The following is a 22004-nucleotide window of genomic DNA, read 5'->3' on the forward strand; positions in this document are numbered from 1 at the left end:
CATATATCTGTAAAAGCATTTTCCCCTCCCTCTTTACCATTAAAAAGCAACATTTCCCCACATATTCTTAATTCAAATTAGTTTTTAGCACATAATTAGTACCGTGATGATTAGATATGTTAAAATAGTCACAAATTTTGTTCCACCATTCTCCGAGTACATGCATCCACGTTTCTTAATAAGATTGCCACAAAATTTTAGTTATATTCCAAAAAAAAAAGAATTTAGTTACATTCTTTAATGTAATCACTTTTATATGAGACTTCTTACTTGAGTTGCAGTTTTGTGAGGGCTGAGATTATGTCTTTATTACTGTTTTATTCCCAGTGCCTAATTCAGTGCCTTTTAGTAAACATTGATAAATGAATCAAATTATTAGTGTATTCTTTTCTGAACATGACTTATACCTTCCTGCTCTAACGAAACCTGATTACCTCCCTGAGGATACTGCTTCTACTGCAGTCCTCTCCAGTAGTGATTGTATTCCCTCCCACAGCAGTTATACCAGTGTGCTTGGAGGCTTGTTCCCCATTAGTGTTCACTGTTCCTTTTTCATCTCTAAACACCTCTAGCTTTGAAACTCATGCATCAGATTGTACCACCCAGTAGGCACTCCTGTTGCAGTAATTTACACATGCCTGTGTTGCTTCCCTCATTTCTTGAATGTCTTAGGATCTATTTCAATGTCTTTTCTTCAGCCCACTCCTGTCTTAATTCTTGGTGATTTAAATGTCTTTGCAGATGATCCTTTCGCTGTTCTGGCCTCTCATCTTCTTGGATTTGTCTCCTCTCTTCATCATGTATTCTGCTCTATTTCTGTCATACTGACCACCACTTACTACCTGTCCAGCTCCCTTACTCTACAACCCTGACTCTAGCAAATTTTCAGCTCCACTGGCACCTGTTTCTGTTGACTTGACCACTTATTCTCCTGTCCTTCAAGCCTCTCATGTTCCCACTTCCCAGTTCATCTAGCTTAAATTCCACAGCTCACCTAATTATCACCAATTTGCTTATAAGATAACCCCAGTTCCTTTGGTTCATTGTCCTCACCAAACAAAGCCTAAGCCTTAAAAAATTTAACTTTCTCCCTGTTCTACACTGTCATAGTTTTATATGGCAGGAGAATGTCACACAGATTTGCCTTAATCCTTAAATTCATAACCTTTGTCTTTAAGTAGGCCCTTGGTGTTGCCTCGCATTTTTCTTGCCTTTTGTTGGTCCATTCACTCTCCACTGTAAAGGACTTTTTTATCTCCTTTCTTTCTCCTCAGATATCCAACCTCACCTTTCCAATATAAAAAGGAACTTCTGCTTGTCTCCACCATTTCATCCACCAGCCTACCTGCATTTGTTCCCATATACTCTGCCTTTTATTTCTTAGTACCTACCTCTGTTTCAGGATAACCTATTTCTATACTAGTTCTCATCTTTTCTTGCTTGCTTAAGGTTATCACTTAATCAATTGGCCCTTTTGTCTCCTACTTCATAAAATGTTTCCTATCAATTAATTTCTATCATTATCTAAAATGCTTTACTATCTTCCATGGAGGCTAGGTGGAAGTTTTGATAAGTCTTGATCTACTTGTGGTTCAGCTCTGTGCTTTTGGTGAGGTTTCCAAAACAGAGCCGAGTATTCAGTGGACCCTACTCTTGGTAAATCACATATTCTAGTATTTATCTCTTCACATTGTGAGACTGTGGAAAACTCCATTATGGTTTTCAGAGGTTTTAGAGCCTTAACTTTTTAATTTCAAGCCCTGTACAGGTTTGGGATTTATCAAATGATTTGAGGTAGAAACAAGTCTCAAATCTCCAATTTTGTCACTTCTGCCCTGCACAACTACCAAAAGCTTAGATGAATTCTCTGTCCTCCAACAGAAGCCCTCTTTGTAATCAGAGCCTGACTTCCCAGCCCCTTGCCCAGGTCTGGAATCTTTAAAACTCAGGGCAAAAAATGACTGCAGATCTTCAAATCGCCCTTTTTCAGAATGTTAGCCAGTCAACTCATTGTTGTAGCAGCAGCCTTCTCATGTCTTTAAACTGGGTTTTTAAATTTAATCTGGCTTTTCCTGTTTGGGGCTGGCACATTGTTCAGTCACAAAGGATTTCATTCTATGTAGATGTAGAGACCTGACATTTATCTTCACATTAGATTTGGAAAAAGTGCTTAAACTTTTTAAATGAGCAACTGTTTTTACCATTTTGTGTCCTACCAACTGTATGAAATCTTTAATCATTCAAGATTGTTGAGAGAAGCCAAAACTGTTTATAGTGCTTAGAAACAATTATAGCGTGAATTCAAACATTTGATTTATTTTTTATCATTTATTTTCTTAACTAAAAACGTACACATAGAGCATAATTAAATGTGGACTGCCAACCATTCCTTCATGATACATAAAGATAAATCAACCTTTGGCAATATTTACCAATATGTTCTTTATTTATAAATATATATTATCCATCATTGCAATATATTTATTATTTGTCTACTGCATGTATTTATTACGTTTTATGAAGAACGACTTGTTTTTTTTTTTAATTCTTTTAATTTGCATAGTTTTCCGGCTTTCTGGACCAAATAGTATTCATTTTAGTTTTTATGTCATAATCATTATAAAAATGAACTTTTGAACTACTATTCTAGTTCTGAATGGAAACTTTTTTCCTTAATTTTTTAAAGTAAACTTTTTATTTTGGTATAGTTTTAAATTTGCAGGAATGTTTCTAGGTTAGCGCAGTATAAGGGTGCACCTGGGTGGCTTAGGTGGTTAAGTATTCAACTCTTGATTTCAGCTTGGGTCATGATTTCACGGCTTGTGCGTTTGAGCCCCGTGTCTGGCTCTGACACACTGACAGCATGGAGCCTGCTTGGGATTCTCCTTCTCCTTCTCTCTCTGCCCCTCCCCTGCTTCCTCCCTCTCCCTCTCCCTCTCCCTCTCTCCCTCCCTCAAAATAAATTAAAAAAAAATTTTTTTTAATTAAAAAAGATATTACAGTATAGAGTTCCCATATATCTTTCACCAGTTTTGGTTTTGCCCTGCTTTTGCCATTGCTCATTACTGTGGTAAGTTTATCAAAATTAAGAAACCCACATTGGTAGATTACTATGAACCCCAGACATTATTCAGATTTTATCAGGTTTTCATTAAAGCCCTTCTGTTCCAAGATTCAGTCCAGGATACCACATTGCATTTAGTTGTCACATCTCTCCAGTCTCCTCTGGTCTATAACAGCTTATTATTCCTTTTTTTTTTTTTTTTAAAGACCTTGACAGTTTTGAGAATGCTAGCCAGATACTTTGTGGAATGTCTCTGAATTTAAGTTTGTCTGATGTTTTCCTTATGATTAGACTGAAATTTTGAGTTTTTGGAAAGAATTCCACCAAAATTAGACCTTAATTTTAGAGTTGTTATTTAGCATCAACTGTTTTCTGATTATACAATATCTTCTCTGAAGTCCCAGGATTACCTTAGTCCCATTCTATGTAGCTATTGGAGACCTTCAGATTTAGTGAGAATTTCTTGATTTTGATACAGTTTAACTTAACTTTGTTTTTCAAATCAACTTAAAATCATTTATTTACTTGAACTGGCCTTATTAAAATCTTATCTTTTTCAGATGAATACTAATATTCTTATTTACTCAAATTCTTTTCCCACAACTTTTCTATCTCAAGCTGAAAACTGAGAGCCTTAAGATCTTTTATAGGATCAATTAAAATTTTTTAAATTAGCATTTGTTTGATTAAGGAATTGACTTACCAAACAGTCTTTCATTCTTTCTAATCATTTTTTGGTCCATTAATGCTCATATAGTTTATTTAAATTACTGAAATACCTGGAATTAAGGGATAAAGCAAGAAACTTCCAATTCTTCACTAGCTTTTCTAGAATCTTAAATTTCCTACCTCTCTAGAAGCTATCTAGTTAAGCTACCCACTAAATTAAGGAATCTTATGTATGACTAATTTTCATTTTAGCTTGTTATTCATTTCCTCTTTATGTCTTACTATTGGTACTCCTATTGGCCGCAAGCATTTGACTCAAATATTTTTGAGTATCTATATGACCATTTATGTCCAAAATCATACAGGCCAGTCTTTGAGGCACAGTTGGATCCAGGCCAAACACCAATAAGTAACAGAGGAATAGAACTGGCCAGGATTGGCAGTTCGGTAACTTTGAGGCCTGGCCTTATTACAAGCTACAGTCATTCAAATAACCATTTGTATTAGTTTGGGTTCCCCAGAAAAACAGAACCAACAGGATATATATAAAGAAATTTACTATAAGGAATTATTTGCTTAGGCGATTGTGGAGGTTGAGAAGTTCAAGATTTTCAGTCAGCAAGCTAGATACCCAGGAGAACCAGTGGTGTAGTTCCAGTCTGAGTCTGAAGGCCTGAGAACCAGGAGAACCAATGATGTAAGTTCTAGTCCAAGTCCAAGTCTAAAAGCAAGAGAAGACCAATATCCTAGTTTAAAGACAATTAGAAGGAATTCTCTCTTACTCTACCTTTTATTCTATTCAGACTTCGAAATGGGTTGGATGAAGAGTCCCACTCACATTGTGGAGGGCAGTCTGTTTTGCTCACAGACACACCCAGAAGTAATGACTAATCAAATATCTGGACCTGGTGGCCTAGTCAAGTTTTCACATAAAATTAACAGGCCATTACTAGGACTTCTAGCTAAATTAGGCTACTTTTTTTGGCTAGTTTTGATTTCCAGGGACAGGTGTGGATATGGACAGGGCCTAGCAGCCTAGGCTTCATTGATACTTATAGTTGGTAGGATAATATTGTAGAGATTTTTATTGATTGGACCCCAACTGATACCTGGTGCAGAGGTGAGGGGCCCAATCCTGAGAGCTGAATAAATTAGGCATGGGTATGGGGGTTGGGATATAGGCTTTAGCCAAATGGGCCAGAGGCATTGATAAAATATATTCAAAACACCAAAGAAGAAGACGTGTCATAAAGACTTGGAACATAGGAAGGATGAAGGAAGAGAAGTGGTAAATCCTATATGTACATGGGTGTTTGGAATCAACTCCAGGCATAGTGGATAATATGTTTATGGATCTTGAACTCATTTTATTCTCACTTCCTGATAAGAATCGGACTTTGTATTGCCAGGCTTGATCAAGATTAGTTCGTGAACTATGTGAAAAGGAGCTTGCGAGGTAAAAATTTTTAGGCTGACTTAGTGATCATAAATTTCTATTACCTGAACACCATGCAGATAATCCTAACTAACCACTATTTTTGGAAATGAGTCATTGCAAATATCAACAGTCAATAAAACCCTTTTAATTTGTGCACTTTTGTTGTTTTTGATGAAAGTATTTCTAAAACATTTTTGTGCTTCCTTTAACATAAATTTAGCACTTTTTTTTCATCATTTAGTTACTTCATTTTTATCAAATGTTATAATGAAAAGTATAGATCCTGAAATCTTTCAGGTCCCAAATTGACAAACACAAAAAGCATGGAAGGACCAAGGGATAATCATCAGGGTAATTAAAGAAACTCAGCTTAACATTTTACTAGTCAGGTTCCTTCTTTATAGCCTTTGTGCTATTCTAAGCATTAAACTACAACTCCAGCAGAATGAAAAATAAACCAACTAAGAGGAAGACTTGAATCCAATCTGGTAGTATTAGTGGAAATTAAGACAGCTGAACAGTGTACAGAAGGTATAATTGGTCTGTTTCTTTGTGACTCTTTTTGCCTTTACACATGTTTCCCCTCTCACTGGAAGATGCTTTCTTTCCACTTGTTGCTCACTTATCTTTTGAAGTAGACCACTACTTCAAGCCTAATTTAAATATCTCTTCCATAAAGATCTTTTTACATGAAACAAAATGATAAATATCTTCTTTTTGTCCACATTTCACTTTATATTCTGTTAAAAGTACTTGTCACACTGCATTACACTGTCTTTCCTACTAGCATGAAGTAGGAACTATTTTTCTTTATATGTGTCTGTCACAGTTTTATCCTTAGGACAGTATAGGCACTTAATATTTGTTTGTTGAATTAATGAACTGATGAGCTGAGCTATTTTAAATCAACTTCAAACTACACAGAACTAAAAGAATTTAATGAAATATTCACTCATTTACATTTTATTGTGCACCTATTATGGGCCGTGTGTTGGGAACTTAGTTCCAAATAGAAGGTTCTTACTCTTACAGAACTTGTATTTTAATATGGAAATATTTAGATAGTGAACAAACTAATGAATAAAGTATTTCCAGGTAGTAATTTACTGAAAGTAAAAAGGTAGTTGGGAGTGACTGCAATTGGTAGTGGGGCTGTTGCTTAAATAGGGTGATCAAGGCAGCCTCTTTGTCAACGTGAATAGTTGAACTAAGACTTGAAAGAGGAGGAGGATCTAGCCATGCAAAGAACCATGGAAAGGCAGTGCCCTGAGAGAAGGAACAAGTTTAGTGTGTTTAAGACACTGATATAAAACTACCAAACTTAAATGTGATTGAAGTACAATGAGCAAGGAAGATAGTAGCAAGTGATGCGTTAGAAGAGATAGGCAGCAGACAAATCTGTATGGTCTTATAGGCCATGGTAAGGAGAACAGATTGGATCTAAATGCAGTTTTGAAAGAGAAAGGCTATTGCAGTCGTCCATGCAAAAGATGACACCAGTGAGGGCTCAGAGAGACAAGTGTAGATTTAGAGAGTGTAGAGTGTAGAGGTGGGCAGATTTGGGAAATATCTCAATAGTACAGTGAATAGGACTTGATGGCATATTGGTTTTGGGCATAAGAGAGCAAGAAGATTTAAGGCTGATTCCAATATTTGGGGCTCAAAGACTATGTAGATATTTGCCCCATTTATTGTGATGGGTTTTGGGAGGAGGTCAGTATATTTGGTGAAGGAAGTTACATTGTCTTGGAGGAGATATATTTGAGATGACTCTCACCTGGAAATATTGAGCAGGCATTTGATTATTGCAGCCATCAGCAATAATTAAAGCTTAGGACTAGATGAAACTGAGGAAAGATCATTGAGAAAAAGCTTGGTGGTGTGCCAGTGTTTAGCAGTTGGACAAAGTAGAAGGGGACCACATAGGATATTGGGAAGGATGGCCAATGAGGTTGAAGGAAACAGAAGAGAATGTGGTGTCAGAGGAGGCAAGAAAGTGTTTGCAAAAAGTGAGAGTGATTAATTCCCTTAAATGGTGTTGAGAGGTTGAGCAAAGGGAAAATGGAACAGTTACTTGTAGATTTGATCACATGGAAGATGTTGAGGGCTTTGACAAGAGTTTGGTCCAGGACAGAGACCACATTGGAGTAGCATGAGGAAAGAATGGAAAGTGAGAAAGTGAAGACAGTGAATGCATACAACTTCTTACCCCTGTAATGGAGGTAGAGAAATTGGCAATAGATGGAGAGGGAGCTTACAGTTCATGGAAAGGTTTTTCTTTTTTAGGGCATGTAATTGATATGTTGATGGAAATGAACCAGGAAAGAAAAAGTGATTTTAAGAGAGAAAAAAGATAACTGTAGTAGGAAAGTTTTGGAGTAGATAAGTAGATTCAGAGGGGATAGGATCTAGAATATAAGTGAAAGAGTTGTTTTTTGCTAGCAAGAGGGAAACTGCTTCCATTGTAACAGAGGAATACAAGAACTCAGATGGATGCATATCCTTTCAAGTTAATAAATTTAGGGAGTGAGGTATCCTAAAGTTCATTTAGATTCTCAATGTGATGGGTCAAAAGATGGTGCTGAAGATTTATAAAGGTTTGTAAGGTATTAGAAGTTTGATAAAAAGTTCGTACTTGAAAAGGAAATAAATCATAACATTTAGAGTTTTACTTTTCAGGATAGTTTGAAACAGTTGTCTTGGTTTGTGTGTGAATGAACATAACTTTAGAAACGTAGGATGCCAGGCAGAGCAGAATGTCCATTTAAGAATTAGATAATGAATTTGAAGTGAAACCTGTCAGGGAAGTTGCATGATTTCTTGTAGCAATATTCAGATCTCGAATGCAGTGTGGTATTGTAGATATTTTAACCCGGCTTGGGGTTGTGATGGGTGAGGAACCAGGAAGTCATTACAGTGATGGCCTACAGACTGCCCCTTAAAGAGGAAACTAAAGAGTCACAGTCGGCAGGATCCTGGACAGTAAAAATCTGCTCCGTGCATGTATTGGAGTTCTTTGTTCATCTTGGAGTGCTGTAATGAGTGGTAGTCAAGAGAAAAAGAGCCTTGAAATAAACATTTTGAAGGTATTGCAATTAGTGGAGTCAATATATTTCAGATATTTTTCTCTGTAATTTTTTTATGGATTTGAGGGGGGAAAGAACTAAATGTTGGGATATTTTAACACACATTCATCAAGACAGATCCAGAAGCAGTAAAAGAGAGGGAATACATTTGAAGAAAAGGTATAAATAATTTAGAAATTAGAATTCTTCTATTGTATCACATAGTCCAGGAGTCCACATTAGTACATTCCTCGCCTGGTTATGAATTCTTCCCATGATATTCTATGTGAACTGAAGTCACTGTGGAAAGCAGACTGAGATTAGGGAGTGTAGCCTAAACTAACAAATCCACTTGAAGTGAAAAACCAAAATCTTGGCCATTGATAATAACCATCAAAGTTAACTTTCCATATTAACAGGAAAGGATAGCCTAGTTTCTTAACCTCTCCATTGTTGGTGTTGCCGTCACTTTGTATCCCTAATGATTGGCACAGTGCCTAACATATAATAGATACAAAATAATGATTTGTAAGTTATTAGAAGTTTGATAAAAAGTTCATACTTGAAAAGGAAATAAATCATAACATTTAGAGTTTTACTTTTCAGGAAGAGTAAGAAACATGTTTAACATTCTTTATTATAGTGACTGTAAAATTTTTATTAATTTTTTCCCCTGTCAGTTTGTTAATTTTCTTCCCTGTCTTATCCTATAATTATTTGCCTGTGCATGTTTTTTTTCCAGTCAATCTTGCTAAGATATCTTATTTATATTTGTTCTATTCTAATAACTTTTCTTAGTTCTTATTATAAAATTTTTACAAACTTTTTCCAACTATAGGTAATTTTGGAAAGCATAAACAAGAAGGTAAAATTTGCTTGTAAAGTCATTTCCTAGAAAAAATCATACACAGATTGTCTTTTTTTTCAGTCCATATTATATCAGTACATACGAGTTAATCAGATTTTTCACTTTGATTTTATATTTTGTCAGATAGTCTTATAATTTTATAATGTGGATATATTAAGACTTGTCAAACTCATCTGCTGTTTGAGAGGGTGTTTATTTTTTTTTCTATTTTTTTGACACTGTGAACATTTTTGTAGCTAAATTCTATGTGTATCTATGTTTATTTCCTTAGGAAAAGTCCTAGAAATGGAAATACTGGATTAGAGACTATAAACATTTTAAAATAGTATATACTTCCAAATTGCCTTCTTAGAAAAAATTATAAATAGAAATGGTGAATAAAATGCTAAGGAATTTGGACTTTATTCTCTAAGCAGTGTGGACCTCCTGAAGTTTAAAAGTCTAAGGCTAAGGAGACAGTTGGGAATCTAGTATAATAATTCATGCAAGAGGTAATGAGGGTTTAAACAAAAATCAGAAAGGAATAGATATGAACACTATGGAAGTTAAAGCTTGTATTTAAAAAAATTTTTAATGGAGGCATAACACAGTAAAGTGTGCAAATCTTAAGTGAAAGATTTGATTGATTTTTACATATGTATATACTCATGAAAGCATCACTCAGATCAAGATATAGAACATTTGTAGCCCCTGATTTCAAACTATCTTACAAGCTACAGTTATCCAAACAGTATGGTATTGGCATAAAAACAGACACATAGATCAAGATGGATCAATCTCAGTAGAATAGAGAACCCATAAATAAACCCACACATATATGTTCAATTAAAGGAGCCAAGAAAATACAGTGCAGAAAAGACAGTGTCTTCGATAAATAGTGTTGGGAAAACTGGACAGCCACATTGTAAGGAATGAACCTGAACTACTGTCACATGCCATACATAAAAACTAACTCAAAATGGATTAAAGCCTTTCATGTAAGACCTGAAACCATGAAATTCCTAGAAGAAAATAGAGGGTGTAAGCTCCTTGACACTGGTATTGGTGATGAGTTTTTAGATTTGGCGACGAAAGCAAAAATAAATGAGTGGAACTACGTTAAACTGAAAAGCTTCTGCAGAAAATAAAAGCATCAACAGGGCCACCTGGGTGGCTCAGTCAGTTGGGTGGCTGGCTCTTGGTTTCGGCTCACGTCATGATCTCACGGTTTGTGAGTTTGAGCCCCACATCAGGGTCTGCACTGACAGTGTGGAGCCTGCCTGAGATTTTCTGTCTCTGCCTCTCTCTCTGTCTCTGTCTCTCTGTCTCTCAAAATAACAAATAAATAAACTTTAAAAAAAAAAGTCATCAACAAAAAGGAAAAGGCAGCCTACTGAATGGGAGGAAATGTTTGCAAATCGTGTATCTGATAAGGGGTTAGTATCCAAAATGTGTAAAGAACTCCTACAACTCAATAGCAGAAAACCCAATTCAGTTAAAAAATGAGCAGGGAATCTGATAGACATTTTTCCAAAGAAGATACAGAGATGGCCAACAGGTACATGAAAAGATGCTCAACATTACTAAACAGCAGGGAAATACAAATGAAATCCAATGAGATATCACTTCACATCTGCTAAAATGGCTGTTATCTGAAACACAAGATAACAAGTGATGGCAAAGATGTGGAGAAAGGAACCCTGTGTGCTATTGGTGGGAATGTAAATTGGTGGGAATTGTAAATTTCCATAGCAGCCGCTATGGAAAATAGTTTGGAGGTTCCTCAAAAAATAAAAATAGAACTACTGTATGATCATCAGTTCCACTTCTGGGTATTTATTCAAAGAAAATGAAAACACTAATTCAGGAAGATAAATATGCATCTCCATGTTCATTGCAGCATTATTTTCAATACCTAAGATATAGACACAAGTGTCCATGTGGATGAATGGGTAAAGAAAATATGGTGTGTATATATATGCATACATATATATATACACAATGGAATACTAGTCAGCTGTTAAAAAAAAAACAGAATGAAATCTTTACCATTTGCCGCAACATGGACCTTGAGGGTATTATGCTAAGTGAAATAAGTCAGAGAATGACAAATACCATATGATCTCACTTTTATGTGGAATTAAAAAACAACGATGATAATCAAGCTCATAGCTGAGGAGAATAGAATCGTGTTTGCCACAAGCGGGGAGTGGAGGGAGAGAAATGAGCGAGTCAAAGGTACAAATTTCCAATTATAGAATAATGAAGTCATGGGAATGTAATGTACAACATGGTGACTATAGTTAATAATAATGTGCATATTTGGAAGTTGCTAACAGTAAATCTTAAAAGTGGTCATCACAAAAAAGAAAACAATTTGAAAAACCAAATACAATGAAATGTAATACTGTTTTGTATATATTTAAAAGAACATTTCAACATTCCAGAGATGCCTTCATATGTCTTTTCTGTCAGAATTTCTTGTCAAGAGTAATCACTATTCTTTCTTCTAACAGCATAGGTCATTTTGCATGTTTTTAAACTTAATATGAAAGCAATCATGCCGTGTACTCTTTTGTGTCTGACTTCCTTCACCCAATGTTATTCTTGTGTGTTGATCTGTATTGTTATAGTTATCAACAGTGTATCTTTTTCTTTACAGTGTTATGTTCCATTGTATGGTTATACTCTTATTTACATATGCACCAGTTGATAGAAATACAGGTTGTTTCTAATCTCGACCTATTATGAATGAAATACTATGGATGTTCTTGTACATATTTTTTGGTCAATGTTAGAATTTATTCCCTGTGGTTCATATATAGCATATACACAGGAGAATGCCTGGCATAGGTTTAGCTTTAGTAATTAATTCCAAATGTTTTCCCAGAGTTGTACCAGTTTACACCAGCAGCGTAAGGAAGTGGCTTCCAGTTGTGAGGGTCAACACTTGGTATCTTTATTCATTTTAATTTCTATCATTTTGAGGGATATGTGGTCTTATTGCATTGAGGCTTTAATTTGTATTTCTCTGTCGCGGCAGGCGCGACAAACACCGAGGTCAGGGTCCTGAGGGTAGGGGAATGCAAGAAAAAAAGAGAGAAGAGAAAGTTTGGGAACAGGAGGGTCCCCTGGGCTGATGGCCCAAGTGACGGCTTTATTGTTGCTGTACACAATCTTTTATAACCAGACTCTTACGGGTTAGGTCATTCTAAGAATAAACAGGTTTCACATAATTGCTGCCCACCAAAACATTTAGTTCTGTATTTCTTGTGCATTTTCTAGATGGGTCACAAGACCTTGTTGATAAGATTGCTAGCAAAACACAATTCCCATGTTTGTTTCTATCTGACTCGGGGTAGAAAAAGGGAGGTGGCATTACTGCCAACACCTGCAGACCACAGTCTTCAGGAATTAACTTTCTCAGCCTTGACAAGGCTTTCGTATGACCTTGAAAGTGGGGGAATGGGAGGGGGAACCACCGGGTTGGCTTGAGTCAACAGGGAACATTGCTCAACCCGGTCTCAGCCTGGCGCCGGGCCCGGCCTCCCACATGAATGGGAGGGGGAACCACCGGGTGGGCTTGAGTCAACGGGGAACATTGCTCAACCCAGTCTCAGCCTGGCACCGGGGCCCGACCCCCCACATTTCTCTAATGACTAATGATGTTGAATACCTTTTCGTATAATTAGTGGCCATTTTGATATCCTCCCTTATGAAGTGTCTGTTCCAGGCTTTTGCCCAGTATTAAATTTGGTTGTCTGGTTTTTTCTTACTGATTTATATAAATTGGGTACAGATACTTGTATAGTCTGGCTTGCATTTTTATTCTTATTGATGTCTTTTGATAACAAAAGTTCTTAATTTTAAGGAAGTCAAATTTATCATTTTTTCTTCTTATGGTTAATGCATTTTGTGTTCTATTTAAGAAACCCTTGTGGGGCACCTGGGTGGCTCAGTCAGTTGGGCGTCTGACTTCAGCTTGGGTCATGATCTCATGGTCCATGAGTTCAAGCCCCACATCTGGCTCTGTGCTGACAGCTCAAAGCCTGGAGTCTGCTTCGGATTCTGTGTCTCCCTCTCTCTCTGCACCTCCCCAGCTTGCACTTTGTCTCCTGTCTCTCTCAAAAATAAATAAACATTAAAAAGAATTTTTTTTAAAGGAAAGAAACCCTTATTATTCCCACAATAATGAACACACTCTGTAATGCTTTCTTTTAGGAGCTTAATTATTTTAGCTTTCACATTTAGGTCTTGATCTGTTTCAAATTAATTTTCATATGGTCAAGATATATCATTTTCTTTATATGGAAAACCAGTTGACTGGCCCCAACATCATGTATTAAAAAGATCGTGTACTGCTCTCCCGTCCCCAGTGAGCTATAGGGGTATGTGTGGGTTTCTTTCTGGACTGTGTTCTGTTGGTGCAATTTTCTATCCCTGCACTAATACTATACTATGTCTTAATTCCTGTAGCATTATATTGTGTCTTGATTTGTGATGGTGTAAGGATCCAGTGTTGTTGTTCTTTAGTTTTTCCTTAGTTATTCTGTGTCCTTTGTTCAGCTTGTCATTTTCCATTAAAAAAAAAATTTGCTATTATTTTGATGGGAATTGCGTAGACTCTAAAGATCAATTAAAGGAAGATTGTTATTTTAGCAATTTTGAGTCTCCTTGGTCTTTTCAATGAAAACTATTAATTTTTCTTCAGGTACTGCTTTAGTTGTATCACACAAATTTTGATAAGTTGTATCTCATTACTATACACCTCAAAATATGTTTTTAGTTTCTTTTTATTATTTTTTGTTTTTTCTAATGTGTATTTATTTTGGTGGCAGGGCGGGGGCGGGCAGAGAGAGAAGACAGACAGAGCATGAGTGGGGAAAGGGCAAAGAGAGAGAAAGACACAGAATCCGCAGCAGACTCCAAGCTCCGAGCTGTCAGCACAGAGCCCGATGCAGGGCTCAAACCCATAAACTGTGAGATCATGACCTCAGCCGAAGTTGGACGCTTAACTGACTGAGCCACCCAGGTGCCCCTGTTTTTAATTTCTAAGTGTGATTTCTTCCTTCACTTGTGAATCATTTAGAAATGTGTTGCTTAATACTTAAACATGAGGAAATTTGAGATTATCTTTCTGTCATTGAGTTGGAATTTAATTACATGGTGGGAAAACAATCTATATGATTCAGTCTTTAGAAACTTGTTGATACCTGCCTTAGGACCTAAAACAGTCCCTATTTGTTAGATATGTACTATTTAAAATATTGTGTATTTTGCAGTTGCTGAATGTAGTGTTATCTATATGTTATTTAAGCAAAGTAGATTAGTCATGTATTTGAATTTTATGTTTATAGATTTATTGTTGCTTGTTTTATCAGTTTCTGAGAGACATGTTTAAACTATCAAATGATGGGGTGTCTGGCTAGCTCATTCGGTAAAGTATGAGACTCTTAATCTTGGGGTCGTGAGTTCAAGCCTCACGTTGGACATGGAGCCTACTTTTAAAAAAAGTTGAAAAAATAATAAAAATAAAAGAAACTACCAAACAATTAGGATGAATATCTCTCTTTTTAATTCTGTCACCTTTTATCTTAGTTCTTTTAAAGCCATGAGGTGATGTACTTAAATTTTTAGGATAACTGTATCTCACTATTCCTATGAAATGTGTATTGTTATCTTTTTTAAGTTTTCTATTTTAATCCCAGTAAGTTAACATACAGTGTTATATTAGTTTCAGGTGTACAATAGTATGATTCAGCAATTCTATACATCACCCAGTGTTCATCACAAGTACATTCCTCTAATCCCAGTCACCTATTTCACCCATCCCCCGGCCCATCTCCCCTCTGGTAACCATGATTCCATCTATAATATTCTTTAGCTCCATTCATGTTGTTATCTTTTTTATATTTATTACTTTAAATTCTGCTTAAGTATCGTAGTGTCATAGCCTTTTTCATTTGTACTTTCAACTTTTGCCAGCATTTTATTAGGAAATATTTCTAACATATTGCAAAGTCATAAGAACCTTAACCGCAAACATTTATTCACCAACCACTTGGAATCCATTGTTAATATTTTCCTGAAAGTAATTTATTACATTTATTTCTACATTTATTCATCCTTCCCTCTGTTGATCAATTCATCTCACTTAGTTGATGCATTTCAGGTAGATCCAGGCATAAGTACATAGGACCCTAAATTCTTCAACATAGGAAATCATTAGCTAGAGTTCAACATTTTTACAGGTTTTTCCTTTTGATTTAAAACTTAAATACACTAAAGTATACAATCATTAAGTGTACATTCTCTAACTTTTGACAAATGTGTATGGCTGTGTAACTACCACCACAGAAAAGATCTAGGAGGACATTATTGTCACCCCAGAAAGTTCCCTCATGCTCTTTCTAGTTAATCCATGTTCCCACCCCCTACTAAATCACTGATAATGATATTTTTACATCATTAATTAGTTTTACTTTCCTCTAGAAAGTCATGTGTATGGGATCAAAATGTATCTAAGATGTTAACATTTATTTGTGTGTTCTATTCTTCTGCAGGTAAGAAATGTATCTTTTATCTCATTCTTTTGTATCTTGCTCTAAGTGTGATTTTTATTTTAAGATTTTCATTTTTTTTTAAGTAGTGTAAGAGTTTCGTTATTCTTTCTTTGTATTAATTCCTGTAGGTCATTTGGTTAGAATGATGATTATGCATCAGCATATTACTCCTAGAGCTCTACTATAGCTTTGCCATCTTAAGAGATCAAAAACAAGTTATTTCCCAGAAAGTTAATTTTCATTACCATTATGACTAACACTTTTTAAAATATAACAGACTGTATTAAATACATAATGACATTTTTCCAATATATTGTTATTTAGCGTGATAGTAAACCCTTCCTGATTTCCCTGAACAGGCAGTGTTCCTCTAGTAGCAAGATTCCACATAGTGTGAATTTAAGCCATTAACTCATTATGAAACATTTGGTAATTAGTGTGTGTTCCTAAGTATTGGGGGACCTGTCTTATAAACTTTTTGTCATCGAAGACTCTTTATTCTAAACATCTGACTTTTTAAAGAGAACCAAAATTTTATAGTAGCATCTTTAGACAACCACTTGATGGTTTCATGAACTGTCATTTGGGCACAAAAATTCAAATTGGTTCAGTTTTGTTTTTTTAATACATCTCTGGTTTCGTAACGAATTTTTTCCGTTAACATTTTAGTGGATTATATTTATGCTAAATTTTATCTTCAAAAACAAAAGTAAATGGAATCAAATAGCTTATCTCCTGTGCTCACACAGATATTGAAGGAGGAATGTAAAAATCTGAATATATCATTCACAAGAAAGTATTTGTCTGTTTACTCCAAAGTGTTAGGACCTTTATTTATTTATTTATTATTTATTTACTTACTTACTTACTTACTTACTTACTTTTGGACACTTTAAAACTTGCATTGTCAACATGCTGTATCAAAGCAGGTTTTCATATTTCTTTTGGAAATGACTCTGGCTGTGCTTGTACATTTGCATACAGGTTTGTTTGATTAATTGCTACTTGACTCATCTGTCATAATACTAAGCTCTGAGATCACACAAGATCAGATTCCCAAACCACTTCGTAGAATTAATTTAAATATTTAATGTCAATATCTTGAAAAATTCAGGGGAAAATGGTTTTAATTGTTACTCGTAGCCTATTTCAGTATTATAATCCCTTGAAAAAGTACATTTATATATTAATTCTTATTAACATTATCCTATTGTAAAAAACTGTAGTGATCTTATAAGAAGCCTAAATATATAATAAAATACACTTTTAAATTGTAATTTTTCTGGAAACATTCAATAAATATATCTATAAATATAAGTGTATTATAGATTTTTGTGAGTGTGTTGTTTTGGTATAGTGATCATTGAAAATTTGAGAATTTTTCCACTGTTAACGTTTACTTTTTATTTGTTCACAATTTTGATTTTATATAAAACTCAACACACAGAAATAACATAAATATTAAATCTGCAATTTGATGAGTTTTGACAAATACGTATAACATTTCCATAACCCAAGAAAGTATCCTCATTTATTTCCCTTCCCTACCGATCATCCCTTCTTCAGCTTCGCTGAAACAACTTTTTGACATTTTTAAGCAAGATTTATTCTGTTTGTTCTAGAACTTCATACAAGTACAGTTATACAGTGACAGCATTAATTTTGTGATAGTTATCCATGTTGTTCTCTGTATCAGTAGTTCGCCCCTTTTTTGTAAGTAATATTCCACTGTATAATATTCTGTATTTCACTTTGTATTCATTCTGTTGATGGACGTTTGGATTTGTCAGTTTGTCTAGTATGGTAAAGACTACTATGAGAATTCTTGTGCAAGTCTTTTTGTGGACACATGCTATTACTCTCTTTTTAAAATAAGAGTAGAACTGCTGGGTTGTAAGGTTGGTATTTATTTTCAAAAGAAATTAAGCAAATTGTTCACCAAAGTTGCTGAATCAGTTCACACTCTCAACAGCAATTTATGGAAGTTTTGATTGCTCCACATGCTCACCAACAAGTGTTGTCAGTATTTCTTTTAATTTTTTTTTTTTAACGTTTATTTATTTTTGAGACAGAGAGAGACAGAGCATGAACGGGGTAGGGGCAGAGAGAGAGGGAGACACAGAATCGGAAACAGGCTCCAGGCTCTGAGCTGTCAGCACAGAGCCCGACGCAGGGCTCGAACTCACGGACCGTGAGATCATGACCTGAGCCGAAGTCGGCCGCTTAACCGACTGAGCCACCCAGGCGCCCCGTTGTTGTCAGTATTTCTAATTGTAGCTATTATAGTAGGTGTGTAGTGGTGTATCATTTTGGTTTTAATTTACATCTCCCAGTGACTAATGATACTGAACACTTTTTCATGTGCTTCTTAGCTATTTATATATCTTTTTGAACATCTGTTCAGCAATTTTGCCTATCTTTTAATTGGGTGATTTTACTTTTTATTATTGATTTGTAGGAGTTCTTTACATATTGTAGATAAAATCTGTTGTCAGATATATGTATTAAAAATAGTTCCTCGGGGCGCCTGGGTGGCTCAGTCTATTAAGGCTCCAACTTCAGCGCAGGTCATGATCTCATGGTTTATGGGTTCGAGCCCCACGTAGGGCTCTGTGCTGACAGCTCAGAGCCTGGAGCCTGCTTTGGATTCTGTGTCTCCCTCTCTCTCTGCCCCTCTCCCTCATGCTCTGTCTCTCTCTCTCTCTCCTTCAAAAATAAATATCAAAAAAAAATTGTTTCTCATTCTGTATCTTGTGTATTCATTTTCTTAATTCTATATTTTGATAGGCAACAATTTTAAATTTTAATGAAGTCTAATATATCAATTTTTTATTTTAAGTTTTTATTTTAATTCCAGTTAACACACAGTGTTATATTAGTTTCAGGTGTATAATATAGTGACTTAACGATTCCATATATCACCCAGTGCTCATCACAACAAGTGTACTCCTTAGTCCCAATCACCTATTTAACCCATCCCCCAGCTGCCTTTCCTCTGGTAACTATCAGTTTGTTCTGTATAGTTAAGAGTCTGTGTTTTTGGTTTCTCTTTTTTTCCCCCCTTTGCTCCTCTGTGTTGTTTCTTAAATTCCACATATGAATGAAATCAAAAGATATTTGTGTTTCTCAGACTGACTTATTTCACTTAGCCTTATACCCTGGATCCATTCACGTCATTGCAAATGGCAAGATCCCATTCCTTTTGTGGCTGAATAATATTCTGTTGTGGATACCACCTCTTCTTTGTCCATTCATCGATCGATGGACACTTGGGCTGCTTTCATATCTTTCAGCTTTTGTAAATAATACTGCTGTAAATGTAAAGGTGTATGTATGCCTCTGAATTACTGTTTTTGTATTCTTTGGGTAAAAATCCACTAGTGTGATTACTGGATCATAGAGTAGTTTTATTTTTAACTTTTGGAGGAAACTCCATACTGTTTTCCAGGGGGGCCTACACCAGTGTGCATGCCAACCAACAGTGTACGAGTGTTCCGTTTTTTCCACATCCTCCCCCAACACCTCTTGTTTCTTGTGTTGTTGGTTTTAGCCATTCTGACAGATGTGAGGTGATATCTCATTGCAATTTTGATTTACATTTCCATGATGATAAGTGATGATGAACTTATGTGTCTGGATGTCTTTGGAGAAATGTCTGTTCATGTCTTCTGCCCATTTTTTAATTGGATTATTTGTTTTGGAGTTATATAAGTTCTTTATATTTTTTGGATACCAACCCTTTTTTGGATATGTCATTTGTAAATATCCTCTTCCATACTGTAGATGACCTTTTAGTTTTGTTGATTGGTCCCTTCTCTGTGCAGAAGCTTTTTATCTTGATGTAGACCCAATAGTGTATCTTTCCTTTGTTTCCTTTGCCTCAGGAGACATAATTCAAAATGGATTAAAGACCTAAATGTGAAACCTGAAACCATAAAAATAATGTATTAATTTTTAAATATATTTTGTCTAAGAAATCTTACCTTATCCCAAGTTTGCAAAGATATTGTCCTATGTTTTCATCTATAAGTTTTATTATTTTAATTTTTGCTTTAAAAATATTTTTTTAATATTTATTTATTTTTGAGAGAGGAAGAGAGACAGAGCACGAGTCGGGAAGTGGCAGAGAGAGAGGGAGACACAGAATCCGAAGCAGGTTCCAGGCTCTGCACCAACAGCAGAGAGCCTGATGCGAGGCTCAAACTCACGAACTGTGAGATCGTGACCTGAGCCGAAGTCAGATACTTAACCAACTGAGCCACCCAGGCACCCCTAGTTTTTACTTTTAATCTGTGATACTTTGAATTAACTATTGTATATGGTGTAAGGTAAAGATTGTGGTTTATTTCCTTAACCAGTTACTATTCAGTTGTTCTGGCACTATTTGTTGAAAAGGTGGGGTTTTTTTCCCCCCCGTCATAGCCTTGGTGCCAATTTTTGAAAGTTAATTGACCATATAAGTATGTGTTTGTTTATGGGCATGCTATACTATTATAAAGATCTATTTGTCTATCCTTATGTAAATTCCACAATGCATTGATTGCTGTATCTTTTGATATCAGGCATTGGAAGCCTTTTCAATGTACTTTTTAAAGCTTATTTTAGTTATTATAGACTCTTTATTTTTCCTATAAATATTAAAATCAGATAATCAGTTTCTATAAAAATCCTGGTGGGATTATGATTAGACTGTGTTGAATCTTTAGATCTTTAGCAGGTAGGGAGATTGACATCTTAACAATTTTTAGTTTTTTAATCTGTGGTACTTTTCATAACCTTGGGACTATAATAAACACACCACATAGTTAAACTGTAAGAATCTCAAAGTTTCATTTGTTTCATTTTTTTCATTTTGTCATATTTTCCTTAACTTGAATTTGTTTTAGCATTTTCTTCGTTCTCATTTTTTCTCTTCCTCCCTCCCTCCTCCTTTCTTCCTTTCTCCCTTTCTCTTTTCTGATATACATTTGTTGTTGTTGAATTCAGTTCTCATTTATCTGACTATATCTTTACTTCACTCTCATCTTTTAAGAATGTATTCAATAGCAATAGGTATAGATGAATATAATAAGATTAATATAAGATCTCCCTAAGGGATCTCTGTATTCGATATATATTCTTCCTTACCACCATTGTATAGTAGCAATCCAGTTTCCCCTTGGTAGTCAGTATCACTTACCCAGCCAGTACAGTAACCCCTTTCCTTACATACTGATTCAGAGGCATGAGGAGCCCCAAGCAAACAGGTGGCAGTTTCAACTTCCAGTTTAAGAGTCTCATGCTCTATCGACTGAGCTAGCCAGGTGCTTCAACTTCCAGTTTACTGGAATTTCTGTTATGTCTCTAGGTGGACGTTTTTCTCCCTTTGGAGCTAAGAACTCTGTATTATCAGAACCTCTGTTTGCAGAGACGGGAAGCAAAAATTTTGCTGGTAGATCACTAGAAGTAAGTGAATGAGGCCATTCTCATTTTACCTCTTAATTCTCTGACCCATGAATACTGGCTATGGATGAAAAGGCCAGTATGTATAATACCCTGATTTAGAGCATGCACACTGTCATGGAGAACCTCGCCCTAGTTCCACAAGATATTGCCACCTAAGTGACATTACAACCAAGTGTACAAAAATCCATTCCTGTTTTATCAAGCCAACTATGTCAAGAAGTTGGGGAACATGGTAAGGTCAGTGAATTCCATAAGTGTAGACCCACAATATTGTCACACTTCTTTTGCTGATTTGCTGTGAAATGATCTTGATCAGAACAAGGCTATGTAGAATACTGTGATGGTACACATGGCATTCTGTAAGTTGACAGATGGTGGTTTTGCCTAAGCATTGCATTCAGGGAAGGCAAATCCACATCCAGATAAAGTGTTTATTCCAGTAACAACAGTAAAGAGCAGTTTTAGTAAGAAAGTAGAATAGAAGTTTTTGATCCAAGAGTAGAGTTTCAGAGTTAAAGATTAAAGAGAACTAAGAACCAGATACTGCTTTGGGTATTGTTTGAAAATAAATATTATTAGAACAAATGAGTCAAGAAATTGTGAGGCAAGAGTTTTATGTGGGTGACCCTTGCTTTTCTCTAAAATATTGACAAGATAGTTTCTTTTAAAATGTGGGAAAGTAACCTTGGTTGTCAGATCACAGTGGTGCAGTTGAGAAAGCAAGTCACGTAAATTAGTCCTTCTCAAACTATCTGTGGTGAAGGACCAATTAAAAAAAAAATATTTTCCAATGTGTTATCACTTTTTATAACTAATAAAAATTAAGTACCAAAAATGAAAAAGCAAATAGACATGGAAAATTCAACCATACTTTTTTTGTTACTGGGTTCAAACAGCCACACATTTGCTCTGT

The 22004-nt window shown here is 35.5% G+C and overlaps 1 protein-coding gene across 7 annotated transcripts in view; it reads left to right on the plus strand.

The window, feature by feature from the left end:
- MIPOL1 (mirror-image polydactyly 1) overlaps positions 1–22004 on the plus strand; it is a 301649-nt gene that overhangs the window by 101910 nt on the left and 177735 nt on the right. The window lies entirely within an intron of this gene.

Source organism: Acinonyx jubatus, chromosome B3 (assembly GCF_027475565.1).
Source record: "Acinonyx jubatus isolate Ajub_Pintada_27869175 chromosome B3, VMU_Ajub_asm_v1.0, whole genome shotgun sequence".
In the NCBI taxonomy this organism is placed as follows: Eukaryota; Metazoa; Chordata; class Mammalia; order Carnivora; family Felidae; genus Acinonyx; species Acinonyx jubatus.